This window comes from Cyanistes caeruleus, chromosome 11 (assembly GCF_971803275.1).
Source record: "Cyanistes caeruleus chromosome 11, bCyaCae1.hap1.1, whole genome shotgun sequence".
Taxonomy (NCBI): domain Eukaryota; kingdom Metazoa; phylum Chordata; class Aves; order Passeriformes; family Paridae; genus Cyanistes; species Cyanistes caeruleus.
In genome coordinates, this window is record NC_141711.1 from 18,643,747 (window position 1) to 18,656,768 (window position 13,022).

The 13,022-nt window shown below is 43.8% G+C and overlaps 1 protein-coding gene and 1 long non-coding RNA gene across 21 annotated transcripts in view; one reads left to right on the top strand and one right to left on the bottom strand.

The window, feature by feature from the left end:
* Positions 1-13,022, bottom strand: part of ATP2B2 (ATPase plasma membrane Ca2+ transporting 2) — a 393,957-nt gene that overhangs the window by 117,830 nt on the left and 263,105 nt on the right. The gene's annotated exons all lie outside the window — the stretch shown is intronic.
* On the top strand, positions 2,204-3,326 carry LOC147651055 (uncharacterized). Its single transcript, XR_015274974.1, has 2 exons — positions 2,204-2,294; positions 2,577-3,326. It is a non-coding gene; the product is annotated as an uncharacterized LOC147651055 (long non-coding RNA).

The following is a 13,022-nucleotide window of genomic DNA, read 5'->3' on the forward strand; positions in this document are numbered from 1 at the left end:
TTTTAATATTTAAATTAAACCAGCATCCCTGGGTCCATCTTAAGAGACAGTTAAGAGACATTAAGTGGCTGTTCTGTAGGTCAGGCTTGGAAAACACTAACAGATAAATGGTAAGGAGCAGCTTTGGAAGTTTAACTGAGGAGATCCAAGGTATTTGTCAAGAAGACAATCACGGAATGAATGACTTCATAACGTCAAAGTGGAAAGCCTGCCTTAATTACACATCTTCATAACCTCTTCTCACCGTTCTCACTGGACACTACAAAAAAAAAAAAATAAATCCCCCCCTTCACAAAAATTGCCAGTGGCAATTTCAGGAGAAAAGGACCCTGTAATCCATCTGTGATCCCCTGTTCCCACATCACAGGTGAGGAGTGCTGCTGGCAGAGGCAGCCTGTGCCTGTCTGCGTGGATCCAGCACCACCAGGGGAACACCAGGGTCCCAGTGGGAGCTTTTCCATCAGCCCTGCTCCAAGGGGAGCTCTGGGGGTGTGCCACCAGCTCCTGCACGGAGGCACTGCCAGCTGGCAGCTCCCTGAGTGCCAGGGCTCCTCTAAGCCCTGGAGAGGCTCAGCCAACAGGTGCCAGCAGCAGAGAGCCACCCACGGCACCCGAGGACAAGGATGGAGCCACACGTCCCCTGTGTGACCAGGACCCTGAGCCTGGGGGCTCCAGCTGCTGGAGACCCCACACAAACCCACAACCACACAGCTGACACAATCCTTCACCTCGGGTTTTTCTCCTGTCTTGTCACAGTTTTTGGAGTGACTTTGTGTCCCTCAGAGTTTGGCAAGTACAGCATTGTGTTCAAAGGCTGTTGGTGCCCCTGAGATGTCCCAGCACCTGTGGCCAGGTGCCCAGTTCAATGCAGCTGAGGGGTACCATGGAGATGTGTGCTCCCACACCAGAAGGTGCTTTCAGGGTGATGTGGCCTAAATTGCTGAAGACTTCTCATGATTTGTGTGCCCACTCAGGGTGACACCCTTGGCAGTCAGAAAACAACAAAGGAATAAAGGAATAAAAGACATGAACCTGGGAAAGCACAGCCTGAGTGAGGGAAACATTGTGCAAGACACATCAGATGGACTTTTAAATCCAGCATGAGGCTCTTCTGCAGTATCCTGAAAGTCTCTTTTTCAGGGAGGGGAAAGAATCTCTCTTCTTCCTTGAGGAATCTTTTTTATTATTATTTGTCACTGCAATCACCACAGTTTCTGTGGCATCAGCAGTTCTGAGGGTCTGGAGCTCATATTTATTTGATGAAACCTATTGAAAAGGTTAAAAGTAACACAGCATAACAACAGCAGCATGGAAAACAGGGGGCTTCTGATGAGGCCAGGCATGTCTAGGTTAAGTAGTTAATTCCTCACAGGGTGCTTTAATCTTTAAGATAAAAACACAAAATAGAAGAATAAATTTATATTCCAATGGGACACAGCTTTGTGAGGTCTGTAAGGAATTTGAAATGAAATATCAAAATCCATTTTGCCCAGGCTGCTTCCTTGGCATGATTCTTTCTCAACTGGCTTAGAAAAAACAACAAATAAACCAAACTGCATTTTCCTGAGGTGTTACCTCCAAGTGCTGCTACTTGGCAGCTCTGAATGTCTCAGTCAGTGTCACCCAGTGCTCCTGTGAGCAATGCCACCGTGTCACCCACGCAGTGCTGGCCTCTCTGCAGGGGCTGAGCATTCCCTGCCGGGCATCCAGGAGAGGGGGAGCTAAAAAAGAGTGAGAAGGCTGAAGAAAACACGGTGCTGTGATCATGATGCCATCTGCAAGCAATGCCCAGCACTGCTCTGATTGCTGCAGGGCAGTGATTTCCCTCTGACCACACTGCCCAGCCTGGGAGGTGCTTTTGGAGCATCCAAAGGATGAAATCCCACGGCCCAGGAGCATCACAGCAATGAGATGAGACCTCTGGCAGCCCTTACAGTGCTCCCACTTCTCCCCCTGTGCCTCTGTACTCATCATTTTCCCCTCAGCCCCTCCTCTCGTGGCACTTTGTGTGGATCAGCTCCCAATTTCCATCCTGTGGGATGAGGAGGGGCCTGGCTCCAGCAGCACCTTGGGGATGCTCAGGTGAAATGGGCTCAGCAAATTCAGCTGAAGGCATTCACCTGTTCTCAGCTGTGGATTTATTCTGGGATATCTATCCCAAATAGCCAGCATGGATTAACTCCTGCTCTGCAGTTCTTGCTCTGGGTTCTTCCCAGGGCGAGGCAAAGCAAGGAATGAATGGGATGGAAGTCAAATGAAATGGGTGGCACAATGTGAACAGAAGGAATTGCTGGGTGAGGAAAAGCTCACAAGCCATGAATGGATTAAATGAGTTCTCATTGGAGACCTCCTCTTTCACTAAAAACCTGAACTTCCCAACGTATAATGAAGGTTAATTAATGAATAAATAACTCTTGGGGTTAATTGAGGGGCATTAAGAAAATATAACATTTGTTTATTCAGGGAAGCCACTAAAGGATGGTTGTTCATGAGAACTTGGTGTTTCTACTATGATATAAAATAATACTTTGTTTTCTGCTGATGTGTATAACACAAATTTGTAAATATTTATGCAGCCTTCAGATCACCTGCAGACTTAAATACAGACTTAGAGGAAGAAGAGAAGTGGAAGAGGCTGTAAAATTCTATCCAAAGATGCCAACATGAGCTCTGCTACGGTGACCAGCCCAAAACTGAACACAGATGTACACTCAAAGCAGGGAGTCGCTGGGAACTGATAATTCAGCAAGGCAAACAAGCTCCCTCTTGCCCCATTTTCCAGATTAAATGGAGAAAAGATGCAAGCAGAGCCTCAGGACTTTTGTGTCTTGTGGTAATGAGCTCATTCAGTCCACAAAAGGTGTCCAGGTGTCCCAGAGCAGCAGAGCAGGGGACTCACCATGAGCAGCAGTGTTTTAGTTGGGATGATGGCCCCACTGGAACCAATACAATGTTATTATTCCAAAGAGCTCTCAGCTTTATTTAAAGCTAATAAAAATACCAGGAAAAGTGGCAATGTTTTCTCAACTCCTGCTTTATTTTTGAGTGATGAGAAAATACAAGATGTGACCAAAGCAATCCCAAGACATACTGAGGGATAGAGCATTATTTTATTCCTATACCCCCATGCAGCAGAACTCCACCAGGAGCACAACACCCACAGATATCTCCCAATTTAGCACAAAAAAAAGCCCAAAAGAATAGATTCTCTCTTCCATGAAGCACAAATTGTCAATCACCTTGATTAGCCCTCCACACAATTAACAGAATCTGAATGGCCTAATCAGCACTGAACTTCTCCAGGTTGTTTTCCAGGGCAAATCAAACATTAAATTAAATTATAAAATCAGTCAAGATTTGGATTTTTTTATGGCCTCCAAACTGGGCCACTTCAAGTCCTCCCAGTTCACAGTCAGGACAAAAGCAATAATGGGAAACACTTTTGGGCTACAAAAGATGGACTTCCAGCAATGCAAAAAGCCCCTGAGAACCACTCAGCTACAACAGAATTCCCTTTCAGGTGACAGAAGTGGGAAAGTGTCTCTCTTCAAACCTCTTCACTTCTTTGGTCACAGTATCTTTGTCTTTGTGTTCTTTATATTAAGAATGACTTTTTCCTCCATTTTAATTTTCTGCTCTGTGGTTTGAGAAGTTGAAAATTTTGTGTGTCCTTTGGCCAGTGCACATTGAGGATTTGAGGATGCAGCTCTGATCAAAGCCCTGGCAGAAGTGTGCTCACATTGCAAATGTTTATGAATTTGCGATAGCCACATCAGCAGAAATCAAAATATTGTATTTTATCATAGGAGAAGCACCAAATTCCTCTTAAGAGACATCCTGACATGGTGCCACAATAATTTATGTTTTAACACAATATAGTTTATTGTGTTGAGGCAACACAATAATTCACCTTGTTAAATTAGAAACAAATTCTTGCAAATAAAAAGAAACAAAAAAAAAAAAGAAGCAAAAAGTGATTAAAAAGGAAAAAAAAAAAGGAAAGCAACAAAACCCAACATTCTTATTATACCAAAAGGGAGCAGAATTCTAAGCACTTAAGTACTTTTATCATGTAACACAGAGGCATAGATTTAGATAACAACCACTTAAGGAATTAATTACATTCTTTACACCAAAAGAGATGGAAAAATTAAGTTATCCCAGTTATCCTCACCCCAAGGAAAGGAACACTTTAAACATTTTCTGAACTTAACATAGAATTGTTCACTTGTCTCATTAGGCACTTAATTGGAAGTTCTATTTTGATTTTCAGTAGGAGAGTAGGTTTTGCTCTGCTCTGTGCCTTGACTTGTCAGGTTATTTTTTCTTGTGTGGTTCCTGCTTCTCACAAAATGTTTTGAGGAAAGTCAGTCCAAATTCACAGTCCAAAATCTTATGCAAATTACTACGAGCCAACTGCTGTACAAATATTATGAAACAGAAATCTCCCCAAGTCCTTTTCAATGGCTGCTGAACACAGCAGGATCAGACACTATTTTTATTGAAGCTCAGGTTTCCGAGTTGGTAGAATAGAAGGCATTGGAATAAGTCTTTCTAAAATAGCAAAAAAAATAAAAAAAAATAAAAGAAGACTATTCCGTGCCTAAGAAAAAATGCTTTGGGAAACTGGCAATCTTCCTAAAACCCAAAATGTTCCAGAAACACAGCCTATGATTCAAAGGCACTTTGTCATCTGTACAGTTTTGCTTATAGCTGCATTGCAGCATTCTCTTCAGGACTGCTCACTGCTCTTGGAGGATAAAATGACCCAAGTGCCTCCTCTGTTCCATCATTATTCATTAATGAAGAGCCTGGGCCTAGAAGATTGTCATTGCAGGAGAGAAGGAATCTTCATTAACACATCCCTTCAGCACCACACACATGAACACCCAACACAAGGCAAGCAAATGAGACACAATTTCAGTGGATGCTTTTAGAGACTGTTGTCAGGTTAAATAGCACTAATAATGCCCTTCTGAAATCATCCTGAGGAATGCAGGAAGCGCAGAGACCTCGAACCAACAGGGCTGAGGATGAAGTCATTGCTTTCAGCCAGACCTCTTGAACATGCATCTGTTTTCTCCAGGTTATGTAAATGATGAGCAGAGAGGAGCTGAATGCTGAAATGCTCAGGGTGCTCAAAGGCAGACTTTGAGTGTGTGTGTGTGTGTGTTTCCTAATTCCAATATCCCTTTGTTGAACAAATTTATGTTTTCCTCTGCCTCCCCATGCACCCTCAGTCTCTACTGCTCTTCCCAAAGACCACCTGAAGAGATCTCTCTCTTCCTTTTCCATGTTCCTCCATTTCCCCCTCATTTTATCTCAAAGAAACTGATAAATACCAGACAGTTCTTCCTCCTTCCCTCTGAGCTCCCACTGCTCACCCTCTCTTTCTCAATCCCTGCACTCTGTCCTCTGAGCTCTGATTTAACCTCACACACCTCCTTGGGAGGGATTTTTTTTTGCTCGTTTTCCCCTTCTAATCAAGAAGCAGGAGCACAAATTAAGCAAAATTTTGAGAGATCAGCATGGAGCAATATCCGTATCCTGTCAGGAGTGCCTTCAAAGACAGCCATGAGTACCACACACTCTGCAGGCTCATTTCTTCTTCAATAAAGAAAAGCCCTCTCCAGGAAACAAAAAAACCCCAAGATTTTGAGAATCTTAACAAAAATCCTCTACTCATTTAGTGATTATGAAAACCAGCAGACAACAGAAAAAATCAGAAGTAATTACGTGAGCCTATTAATAGCCAGTGCCAATAAGTTTCCATTTCTGTGCCCCTCATTAGAAAAATGAACAATTTCTGGTATTGTGGAAACAGGCTTGCAGAACATAAAAAGACTCTAACAGCATTCATCTTTTAGCTTCCTGAGCTTTGTTTGTGCCACAGCCTTTATTTGTAATTAAGCGTAGTGCATATGAAGTTCACTGCCTGCCAGCCCTCGGTGCCTGATCCAGCCCAGGGAGGGTAATTCAAGCTCCTTCTCACTGACCTACCAAACTCTGACCTGTTGGACCTGGCTGGTAAAAGTGAGAAGGGATTACAGTTTCATTCAGATCGTGATATCTGAGCAATTCATTCAACCAGGGGACCAATTATGTCTGATCCCCTCACCTTTCCCCCCGCTTCTGGACTGGACTGATTTGCCAGGAGAAGGTAACCCTGAGTCAGGGTGAATTTGATCACAGTGACCTGAGATGAAAAGTGCTGGATCTTGAAAATGATCTCAAATTCATCCAGTTTGTTCAGCTGTTACAGACTGATGCTGTGAAAACAGAGGTTCTTTGCCTGGAGATAAATATCCACCACACTCCTTTTTATTTACACACGGTCGGGATGATGCACGCAAGACCTTCATGTGCCCTGACAAAGACAGGGAACGTTTCACAGTGCTTCCCTGGTGCTCTGCTGTGTCAAAACATTAAATCTACAAAACACAATGTCCTCTGTCACTGGTTGAAGGCAGCAGGTGATCCATCAAACCAGTCCACCTGATACACTGTTCTCTCATGAGCACAAAATTCATGAGTAGCAATGTCCTGTAACCACACACAGACACTAATGCAGTCAGCATCTAACCAGAACCAACACAGAGCAAATTCCTCCACAAATGACACTTGCAAAGTTGTTGGATTCCTCGGTTCTCTCACCACAAAGGGCTTTGCTCTGCCTGTTGCAGCATAGGGCTCCTGATGCCTCTGACTCCACCGTGCACAGCGCTCACCAAACCTCCTCAATCCCATCATGGGGGGAAGGAAGGCAAAGCCACAGGGCCCTGGGGCGCAGCCCCAGCCCCACAAGGCCCAGCAGGGCCCTGTCCATGCCCCACAGGCTGGGACACAGAGCTGGCACCCATCCAGGGTGGATTCCCCCAGCAGGGATTTCCAGCTGTGGGGAGGATGCAGATGCCTCCAGGACTAGATTACTTTATCAACACCTAATTTAGAGCCTGATTCTGCCCCTGAGGGCAGCAGCAGCAGTTTTGCTGCAGGGAAAGCAGAGGGTTCAGAGCCCACGGGTGCTGCCCAGTACCAGCTCTGGCTCCAGAGATGACCCTGTCCCAGCAGAGCTGCCTTTCCTCCCCAGAAGAGCCATTCTGCACTTCTCAGGGCTGACACAGATGCAACTGCCCAACTGTAAATCCTATTGAAAATCTCCTTACACATTAAAAAGAAGCAATGCCAAGTTGAGGCAGTTATTAGGCTCCATGTCAGCTCCCCCCTTGGAAATTCCTTATAACATCCCTTTGAAACCTCTCTCTGGGCTCTGGCACTCTGCTTTGGCTTGGCCACACGCTGTCCCCTTGCCCCTGAACACAGACTGCAGCTGCTGTGCTTTATGTAACCCTGTTTGCTGCAACGTCACAGCACCTAAATACAACATTTCCATACAGAAACACATCGAAAGACGTGCCTTTTGTTGATTTTGAGTGAGTAGCTCCCCTCCCGAGGCCTCAGCTCCTTCCAGCCATATTCCTGGAGGCTGGAAAGCACTGAACCAGTCCTGAATCCTGGCTTTATCAAGTTGCTGCCTCCAGCACCCTTGGCTTGCCCTTGAAAAGGTTTTCTGCAGCCATGACTCACTGCTACAGCACAAAACCCAGCCCAGCCCAGGCAGCTCCTCAAGGAGGGACATTTCCAGGAGAGAGGGGCAGCAGGGACCTCCCTGGGGCAGGAGGAGGGAACACCCAGCACCCAGCTCAGTGTTCCTGCTGTTTAAAAACAAGAAAAGAGGAATCTACTGTTCGATTTTCCTGGCTCCAAAGCCTCTTTCTGGATTCGCAGTTTCATTCAGCTGCAGGAAATAAAATGGTACAGCCAAGCTTTGGCCTTGCAAGCAACCACTTAAAAGAGGCAAAAGTGCCCAGCAGGAAGGATTTGAATCATAGAAGTATTGGGAGAAAATAAGAAATGGCAAGCGGGCAGGTAATGAAGCTGTTTGCAGCCAACTTTGATTTTTCAAAGCCCACATCACTGGATATTTGCCCTTCTGAACAAAACTCCTTCAATACTACATCTATTTCTGGAAACTTCGAGGTATAATTTTCCTAATGGCATAAAATAGAGCCCCAAGTGTTCTGGTGCTGCAACAGACCATGAAGATTTTTGTCAATAGTAGAATTCTTTCTGGAAATTGCCTTTGGATAGATGAAACAAGCTGTCCAAAAGCTGCAGTTCCAGGAAGGATAAAACAGGATTCTTTCTGGAAAAAGATTTATTTACCTGAAAACCACGTGTGGTCATTAGGCTGCTTGTTTACCCATAAATGTGAGTAATCTGTGATCTGCGGGCTATCATCTGAGCTTCCCATTTTCTCCCCCTCTCCTATGCCCACTCAGTGCTTACAAACTGGGATGAGACATTACTGCACTCTGTGGCACAGTGGGGATTTGAATTCTGACTGAAGACCAGCAAAACACAAACATATGGAAAAATAAAGCCATTAACATCTCAATTTGGCATCCTCCACGCTGCACACAACTAATTATGGATCTCTGAGCTCATGAATTTTCCCTGGAATTCCCATGCAGCGGTGGCACCGAAGCCAAGTGTGAAACACCCTATGGCCAGTCCCAAGCCAGGCAGGCAAGATTCCAGATGTATTTCCCAGCAAAGTCACACAAACAGCTGTGCTGACACTGGGAACTGGGGAGGGTGACAACATCCCCAACTTGGAGTATCCAAAGTGCCACAAATCCATTTAATGCCACCAGCACTTCCCCAAACGGTGCAGGAGCACCCACCTAATGAAGGAGCAGGGCTGTGAAAATTCCCAAAATCCGAAGGATTCCTGTGCAGCAGTGCAGTGGCAAGCAAAGGTTCCCATGTTAATGGGCTGTACAAAAGCCAGTGATGGTCAAAAGGTTGTGTTTATCCTCGTAGCAAGGATTGTTTATCCTCACAGCAAATGCAGCCACACACTCTGGGCTTTTACAGCTCCAGTGTTTGCATAACATAATGCTCAAGCCATTAACAGCAGAATCCTTCTTGACCCTTGCATGCCCAGGTATCGCCAGTGTTTGGCTTTTCATTAATCCCAGGAAGTTTTATTCCTGGAGAAAAGAGAAGAAGCTAATCCAACATGGATTACTCGTAGTTTGTGCAAGAAATGTCACGCCACAGATCAGAAGTGCTTGTTCGTGCTCAGCTCACACATAATTGTGCCTTTATGCAAACAGAGACTGAGAGAATGCACACAAGAAACGTGCACAAATAATGTGCACAAATAATGCACACAAATAATGTACAGAAATAATGTGCACAAATAATGCACAGAAATAATGTGCACAAATAGTGTTCAAAAATAATGTACACAAATAATGTGCACAAATAATGTACACAAAAAATGTACACAAAAAACGTGCACAAATAATGCACACAAATAATGCACACAAATAATGCACACAAATAATGTACAGAAATAATGTACACAAATAATGCACCCAAATAATGCACCCAAATAATGCACAGAAATAATGTGCACAAATAATGCACACAAATGTAGGAACCACATCAGGAACACCACAGGGATGATGCAAGGGAAGGGGAAGGCTGGCAATGTGAACACTGATGGGAAACATGAAACACAAAGCTCTGGTGCAGCTCAAAAGGTAAAACCCACATAAGTGCATTTAGCTTTTTCTCCTTTAGTTTTTTTTTCAATTTTTTTCAATTATACTTGCACAAAAAAATATGATCTCTTTGCAACAAAGGTCCAGACTGGTGGAAACCCATCTCTAGAGGATGGAGCTGCCCTGAGTGGCTCACACTGGTTTAAATCAGCTTTTCCCGAGCCCAGAGGTTCCGTGGCTCCCTGTCAGCACAGGGATTTCCTGGAGAAATCCAAAGCAGGCTATTCCGAATTAACAGACACGCACAAGGAGGGCACAGCAGTGGGGTTTTGGAAATTCTCATTTCTAACACGCAACACAAAATTAGGGATGAGTAAAAGCACTGTTTTCATGGCCATGCTGGGTCCAGTTTGTCACTTCTGTTGTGGATGGGAAGGATTTCAGAAAATTTAATGTATTCTAACTTCCAGTCACTTCTAAAATTACACACAAAGATCACATTAAAGGTCCTTTATTTTAGATCTTCTCATGCCAAAAATCTCCAGATCTGGAAAAAACATCAGACCTCTAGGAATAAGTACAAAAGCATTATCTCTAAGTACAGTCAGAAAATAAATAACCACTGACTTGTGGATCTGAAGCTGAGAAAACAACAGGCATGCAGACAGGGATTTAAACAACTGTGGGAGGATTTTAAATGTTGTAGGGGGTTTGTATTCATTTCAATCTTGCTGTAAATCTTATTGCAGTGATTATGAAGATTTCTAATGGCTCCGATGTTTTGCTGGTTGCTCTTGCCTACAGCTCACACTCTCTTTTATGGCAAGAAACAAAATGTTGCAAAAGCACATGAAAGTTGTTTTGTTTTTTCTTTTCCTTGAAGAAACCACAAATAACCTGGTCTGAGAATAATTTTCTTTTATTATCAGTAAACTAACAAAATGCATGAATCTCAAGCATTCTTGGCAGTTTACAATATAGAAAAAAACCACCAGAAAATACCGTGGGGATGCTTATATTTAGATTTAATACTCTCACACACAGAAAGTCCCAATCTGATCTCAACCATAGGAAAGCAAACAGGCTTCTCTTATTGATGCTCCCCAATTATTTGGTTTTTTACCCCCTTAGCTATTTTCAAATCTTCTGTGTCCTGCCTGAAGGGAGCCCTAAGGAAAAATGGAGAGGGACTTTTTACAAGAGCGTGGAGTGGCAGAAAGAAGGGGAATGGTTTCCCACTGGGAGCAGGTTTAGATGGGAAATTGGGCAGGAATTGTTCCCTGTGAGGGTGGGCAGGCCCTGGCACAGGTGCCCAGAGCAGCTGTGGATGCCCCTGGATCCCTGGCAGTGCCCAAGGCCAGGCTGGACAGGGCTTGGAGCACCTGGGACAGTGAGAGGTGTCCCTGCCATGGCAGGGGTGCCACTGGATGGGCTTTGAGGTCCCTTCCAGCCCAAACCATTCTGGGATTCCATAATTATCTTTCTTTTTAGTTAACTAAAACTTTTCATTCCCAGTTTCTGGCAGAGCAATTCAACTTCAAGCATGATCTTGAAGTTAATTTCAATTTAGCTTTAAGTATGATCTGCTCTGTAGCCAGGATTTTTCAGTGCTACTTCAATTACTTAATTCAATTCTGGAACTTACAGATCCCCATAAAAATATAACTTTGGAAAACACAAGCTGCTCTTACAAGTTACCAAACTGTCCTGCATGACTAAGCTGATTTCTAAATAATGACCATTCACTCTTTTTTCAATAAATGTAATTACAGGGTTGTATAAAAATGTTTATATAGGCAAGGCAAAATAGCTGCAACTGACAAGTAAATTATTCATCTACTCTAATTGTGCTGCTTACAAAAATTGGCTCAAAAAATTAAAATAAAAAAAATGGTTTCTAACAAAAAACCCTGAGAAGCACTTGAAAGTTAAGAGTTGTTGTGTAAATTCACTTCTGATCTTTCTTACCACACAGTTTTGGTCCCAGTGCCTGGGAAGGTTTCTGTAAGATGTTGTAACTCCCCTCACATGGGGTTGTTAAAGTTGTAGTGCCAGGGAAAAAAATGTCATTTCCTAAGATGTTACAAGCTGAACATAACAGTAAAATCTTGTAGATTGAGGATGCTGAGCTCTGCAGCTCTGAGCCTGCACAGAGGGACAACCAACACACAAACACTGCAATCCTGGAGTACAGAGGCTTTCTCCTGCCACTGACATCCATGGACAGGGGGCTTTAAGAACACAAAAAACAAAAATGACAATGAGAACCACCTAATGTTTCTCCTTGGCTCATTTGTTCCAGTCAATGAAAGGGATTTGAAATATTTTTATCAGAACTCTGACTGATATGGGCTTTTCTTTACCTTCCCAGCACTAACTGTGGGAATCAAACCTAGAAGAAAGGAAGGCCAAATTCTCTAGTGCCTTAACACTGATAAATGTCAGAGAAGTTGAAACTGGGGGTCAGATTTCTCAGAATATGTTACACTATGTGTAACTGTCACAAAATCTCCCAGAAATCAAGGATGTAGCAAAGCAGCAAAAATTAAAAACTCCAGCATGGAATCATTTGGGTTCCTTGGGGCAGACAGGTGTGGTGAAAGGAAAAAGAAAATAAATACAAATGAAGGAATAAATAACCCCACATTATTTATAAGGGAAAATAAATTTTTTCCAACAGGTTTGAGTTTTAAGTCCCCATATAGATATTATTTATACAAGGTGTTTTATCAGCCAATTTGAGTTCAACCTTTCCATTAAAAACACAAGATATAAGCAGCTGATTTACACACTTTGATTTCACAGCTAAGGATAAACACCTGAACTCCTGTAGGAGGAAGAGGTGCACGTGAAGAGGAGCCAGTGGAGGTGTAAAGCCACAGATTCCCCAGAGAATGCTCAGGGCACAAAGGGAAGAGCAGACTGTGTTGGTACATGACCTTCACAGCACCCAAAAAAGGGAAGGGAAACCCTGTTAGATCTCCTGGGGTTGAACCAGCATCCCTGGAGGTACCTGAGCTCCCTCCTCATTTCCAGAGCACTCTCCAGCATTTGCACTTTAAAGGCTTTTGTCATTATTAAGGATATTCCTGGATATTCATCCCCTTCATTCAACCCCCAGCAGTTGATGGAAGGGTGGAAGATGATCCTTGAATACAGAAGCAGGTAAGTTACACCCGCTTCCCAGAGTGACAGGAATACTCTCTAGAGCTGTTGCAGCCCCAGCAGAGCAGGCAGAGGCTGTTATTGACACATTGTCTTGGCTCATGCAAGTTCCCTTTGATGTTTCATAATCCCAAGAGTGCTGAAAACTCAGTGAAAAACACATTCCTCCCTCCTACAGATCTGTCTCATCCACCAGGCACCTCCTCTGCATGGAAAATTGATCCCCAAGAGAAGGGAATGATGGATGGCTTGAGAAGGGTGGCAGGAGGGATGGCCAGGGCC